This window comes from Lathyrus oleraceus, chromosome 7 (genome assembly GCF_024323335.1).
Source record: "Lathyrus oleraceus cultivar Zhongwan6 chromosome 7, CAAS_Psat_ZW6_1.0, whole genome shotgun sequence".
Taxonomy (NCBI): Eukaryota; Viridiplantae; Streptophyta; class Magnoliopsida; order Fabales; family Fabaceae; genus Lathyrus; species Lathyrus oleraceus.
The window spans coordinates 23,862,564-23,868,770 of NC_066585.1; positions in this window are offsets into that span (position 1 = coordinate 23,862,564).

Sequence of the window (6,207 nt, forward strand, 5' to 3'; positions counted from 1 at the left end):
CAAGAACTTACATTCCTCTGGGAAGACTCATCTCAGATGTTCTGATAGAAAGTGGTCTCGTGGACCATCTGGTGAAACTCAGGCTCATGGACGACATGGCAATAGACACTGGAAAGCCTCTGAACTCCAGGAATCTGAAGAGCATGGGGATTCTGGAGAAGGTCAACGTTAGACCTACTCTGGACACCTCTTGGGAAGCCTTAAAAGATCAGAGAAAAATTCCCCATGGTCTATATCTGTTCTCCAAGGAAGAACCCAAAGAGGCAATCCTGCACTATCTCCAACGTCTGAAGGATGAAGGAGTGGATATCTCAGAATTCAGGCTGAGCGAACTGCCAGATAAAGCTCCCAACTTCGTAAGACACAAAAGAGGTCCATCTGAGAAGACATCACAGGAAAAGAAAGCGAAGCTAGGAGAATCCTCTAAATCTAGACCTCCAGCACCTCTGCATGAGTTTTCTGGTAAGTCTGCCTCTCCTGCTCCTTTTGTACAGCAACTTGCTTCTTCTATCCCTCTACCAACACCTCTATACACCCCATCTGAAACCCCTCCTTCAACGACCAGAACATCTCAACCACTCCCAAAATTTAACCTCGCCAATACCTCCTTACCCATATCTGAAGCTGAACAAATGAATGAAACCACCTCCTCATCTTCAGCCCCAGAATCACCTCCTTATTGTATCATCTCATCTGACACAGAATTCTCTGACCCGGCCTCTCCCACTCTAGCCCAACTTCAGACTCAAAACCTTGCCTCACAACAACCACAACAACCTCCACCTGAACCTGAAGTCACCTCACCACCCAGAGAACAACCAACCGTCACTCCATCTGACGTTCAACCCTCTGACCCCAATGCCTCTGACCTTACCCCTCCAAACACTTCCGCTGAACCTCAAACTCTCAACCTAAGCCCTCCCACTTCCTCACCTCTACCATCCGAACCTGACCACTCCCTGCCAACCCTAGAAGAGGCAATTATGCTGTTTGCAGAAGCATCAGTGGAAAAGGTTAAGTCCCTGTCCACAAACTCTGGCATCAGTGATGATCCTTCCTCTGTTAGGACACACTGGAACAGAGTCATTGGCTGGATGACCTCTGAGGCTTTTAAGCTGAAGAATCTCTTTGAGCATGTCAGAAACGACTTTATCAGAGACGCTGAGGCAAGACTACAGGAGCGCTTAGCCAGAGAAGCTGAGGAAGAAGCCAGAAGGGAAGCAGAAGAAAGAGCAAGACAAGAAGAACTTCAAAGGGTAAGGGAAGCTGAAGCCAAAGCTCTAGCTGATGTTGCCGCTGCTGTTGAAGCTGAAGCAAAAGCTGCTGCTGAAGCTGAAGCTAAAGCCACCGAAGAACAGAATGCTCTGAATCAGGGGGAGTCCTCTACATTTTCCCCTCTGGTTCTCAAAACCCTTGAGGAGCTTTAGAAAGAGCAGAAGGAAGTCCGAGCCAGATTGGATCAACAGGACACAGTCAACGCCAACATCCAGAATCTGCTGACCCAACTGCTTCAGAGGATGCCTCCTCCTCCCAACCCTTAGGCACCTAGGATTTTTTCTTGTTTTTATTGTTGCTTTATGTTTTGTCTCTAATGTTTTTCTCTTATCTGGATATATATATATATATATATATATATATATATATATATATATATATATATATTCTTCCTTCTTATTTTTTTAAGTCTTTTTGATTCTGACAAAAAGGGGGAGAAATCAAACAGCTCTGATGAAAAATTGTCTAAATCCTTAAGTACTCTGCAAACATACTATTCAATAAAAATCTATCTAACACTCTTTGACTTAGAAAAATTGCAGAAAGGTATCTAGAAACTTCATTGCTTGGAAGCTCTGGTAAGAACTTTTGAACTCCCTAAGCCTATCTCAGGGGAAGCTCACTTCTATCTGATCTGATAAACTCTTATATCTGAATGTTTCATCTATCTTTTGAGTTTGTTTTGTCATCATCAAAAAGGGGGAGATTGTAAGAACAAAAATAGTTCTACAACAGATTCCAGGATTTTGATGATAACAAAGGATGAAACCAAGAATGGCACTCTAACGAAAAGTTTCTAAGTGTGCAGGACCCTGAACAAGAACAAAGGAATCTGATCGCGTTATCAGATACAGAATCAAATCAGATACAGAGTACCAGAAGATCAGAAGCATCTGAAAGAGGAAAACGCGCGTTAGAGGTTCTGACTCTGAGCAAAACAGCATAGCAGAACATCAAAAGCTCTAAAGTTCCTCTTGAATCAACGCCGAGGATCTAAAAGAACAGGACTATCAGAAGCTTTGAAGTCACATCTCAAAGATCTCAGATTAATAGAGTAACGCAGACTCTGACAAAGAACTTCCATATCCAGAAAGAGTAACGGCAACTACAACTTCAAAGGGAAAGAAACCATATTTGGAAAGAAGTTATTCAGGGAGACAAACTTGTTTTGGCAAGAAACAACAGAAGTTATGGCATTAAACTCTCATCAAGACAAAATATTTGCCATCATTACAACGGTCCTTTCACCTCTATATAAAGGATGGCAAACCTCATTGAGAGACACACCTGAACGCACAGAAATACTTTACTCTCTCTCTTAGTCTTTCACGAGCTGTTGCTCATACGTGAAAAATTCTTGTTTGCTCAAATTGTTGTAATATCCGCTTTACCTTAGAAGCACCTTTAGATTACAATTCTTTTTACTTAACTGATTTTGTTCCTCAAGTGACTCTGCGTAGTCTGTATAATTGGGAGGACTAAGAGATCCTTCTCTTAGACGTTGGTTGTATTAATCTTTCAAGATTAGTGGATTAAGTCCTTTTTGAAGGCGAAATCACCTTGGCCGGGTGGACTGGAGTAGCTTTGTGTTATAAGCGAACCAGTATAACCTCCTGTGTGTTCTTATTCTGAAAAATCGCTTATTTTCCAAAACAATTCAAACCCCCCTTTCTTGTTTTTCTCACCTTCAGATAGTTGTGGGGAGTTCTCTAATGTGCCTCTTCTTGGTACACAAGGATGAATCAACTACAATCCGACTTTGGCGAGACATCAACTTGGGTTCGCTATGAAAGACAAACCTAATAATACTTTGTTAGAATGTTTATTTTTCCAAGAAGGGAAAGACACTCAAGGATTGAAAGCTAGGATGGTACGTGGTTGGCACAATATTCATAGGAAAGGAAAAAGTGAGTTTGGATTGAATAATTGTATAGATTTGGAGCCTTACACTAGTTAGATGAAGAAGAGAGCCAAAGAATTCAAGATGTGATACGCTTATAAAAGTCTTATGTCTTTAGTAATGGTCAAATCGCCCACTATTAAAGGCATAGAGGAGTTGTAAGAGGCTTTGAATAAGATGAAGCAAGAGAGGGATGATTGGTAAGACAAATTTCACACCTCACACCTTGAGAAGGTAGGATTGCAGGAACAATTAAAGGAAAATGACGACTTGATAGAATTGCTTGAGCAACATGTTATGAAGAGATCAAGGGACTAAGAGGATTTATTTTCCTCTAACAGTTCATCATCTACTCATCTTCCTACTTCCGGAGTTTGGAAAGGCATTTTAAACCAACTCGTGATAAAGAAGGATGCTATGAAAAGCAACTGCGAAAGAGAGATCAAAAGGCTTCGCAAGAAGTATCAGCTTGGAGTTGGGTCATCATTGGACATGATTCCATAGATCTAGTTTCATTCCGTTTATAATCATTGAAATTGTATTTCTGATTGTAATCCTTTACACTATTAATAAAATAAGATCTTCAGTACTTTGAAATGCATTATTCCCATTATGATGTTTGCAATTTATGTCTTAAAGTTCCTTGGAAAATAATAATAATAACATTCATTTTGGCATTTGCATATCATGCATCATGTTGCATATTGGTCTTGCTTTGAGTAAGTTTGTCAGAGGTCTTATTTGTTTCTTGGTCTTCAACTAGACAAGTTGTCTCACTGGTATAATACTTGAGCTAACCAGTTGAAAAAGATGGATCTTCTAGAGCAAGAGAATTGTGAACTCCGTGAAGATGTGACTACTTTGAGGGAAAATTATGAGAGGCTTACTACTATGATGGAAACTCTGGTGGTTGCTCAGAATCATCCACCTCCTCCTTAGACTCCGCTTTAGAGGACTGTGATTTCAGAAATTGTCTCTATGTCCATCTCCTTGGCTCCAGTCAGTGCTCCACAACACCACATGCCTTCTGGTTTCCCTTGGGGCATGCCTCATAACTTCGTGCCAGAAGAGTATCAACCTGCTATTGAAGTTCCTATGGCTCAACTTGTTAGGTCAGTACCACCTCCTGTGGTTCATGATGTATCCTATGTAGAAGAACCTGTTTTCCATGTTGACCAGAGAGAAGTTATTGGTGTCTACGAAAGAATGGATGAGTTTCAAGATCAGTTTCAAGCTATGCAGAAAGAGGTCTAGGATTTGAGGGGGAAAGATCTGTTTTGGAAGAATGCTCATGATCTATGCTTAGTTCCTAATGTGAAAATTCTGCATAAGTTCAAGGTACCGGATTTTGAGAAGTATAAGGGAAACTCTTGTCCTTTGATTCATCTAGTGATGTACGCTCATAAGATGTCGACTCAGACTGACAACCATCAATTTTTGATCCATTACTTTCAAGACAGTTTGACTGGTGCTGCTTTGAAATAGTACATAGGACTCGATACACTCAGATCCGAACCTTGAATGACCTAGGTGAGGCGTTCTTTTATCAATACAAGTATAATATTGATATGGCATCAGACAGAGATCAACTCCGTGCTATGTCCCAAAAGGATAAAGAAACTTTCAAGGAGCACGTGCAGAGATGGCACGAGATTGTTGTGCATGTTAGTCCTCAGTTGGAAGAGAAGGTGATGACAAAGCTGTTCTTGAAGACATTGGGTCCATTTTACTATGACCGGATGGTTGCAAACGCTCCTAGTCATTTTATCGAGATAGTAAATATGGGTTTGAGATTAGAAGAAGGTGTCTGTGAAGGACGGTTGAAAGAAGGTGGTTCATCTCACAGTTCTAAAAAATATGGGAATGGGTTACCCAAGAAGAAGGAACACGATGCTAACGCTATCTCGTAGGAGAAACGTAGGATACTTCTGAGGAACAGTGAACGTCATCAACGTGTGGCATCAGTAACTCCAGTTATTAATTCTACTTTGGTTATTCAAGTAGCACCGAGTTATCAACCGCATTTTCAACAACGTACAAATAAATAGAATCAACATAATCGTGCATAGAGGCCCGCACAATTTGATCCAATTCCAATGTACTATACATAATTATTTCTTGCTTCAATATAGAAGAATTTTTTACAAATAAGAACTCCACCAGCTGTTTCGAAAGAGCTTCCGTGGTGGTATAAACCTGGTCAGCTATGTGCATTCCATCAAGGAGCATGCAGTCATGATATTGAAAATTATTTCGCTTTGAAAGCTGGGGTGAGAAGATTAATGCAAAGTGGTATTTTGTATTTTGAAGACTCTAGTCCCAATATACAAGCTAATTTGTTGCCTGAACATGGTGGTGCAACTATGAATATGGTCGAAGGATGTCCAGGAAAGTACCGAGTTTTTGATGTCAATCTGATCAAAAGATCCTTGGTCGAAATGCATGCAACTTTATGCGAGTTGAGCTATTATGAGCATGACCATACTTCTTGCCATATTTGTTCTAGAGATCCCAAAGGATGTGCTGTAGTGAAAAGAGACTTACAAGAAATGCTGGATCAAAATCTTATTCATATTACAAGGGACATAGATGAAGATGAGCATGAGGTGAACGTCATAGTCCCCCGTTTCAATCTCCCATAACCAGTTGTGAATGCATATAATGGTCATAAGCCTGTTGTTTCTCCATTGGTCATTCGTTTGGCGGGTCCTACACCTTACAAGTCTGATAAAGCTGTTCCTTATAAGTATAGTGCTATCATGGTGGAAGATGGTAAAGAGGTGCCTATTCCTGCTTTCTCGTCTGTTGTGAACATTGTTGATGTAAGTGGTGTGACCCAAAGTGGTAGAGTATTTGTTGTTGTAGCTCCTCAGAGAACTGAAGATGTGGTGATTTAGAAATCAACTCAAGATAAAACTCATGTTATACAAACCGGCCAATCCAGCAATGTGAATCAAAGTTTTAATCAAGATGAAGTGCTGAAATTGATTAAGAAGAGTGATTTAAATGTGGTGGACCAGTTGTTGCACAAT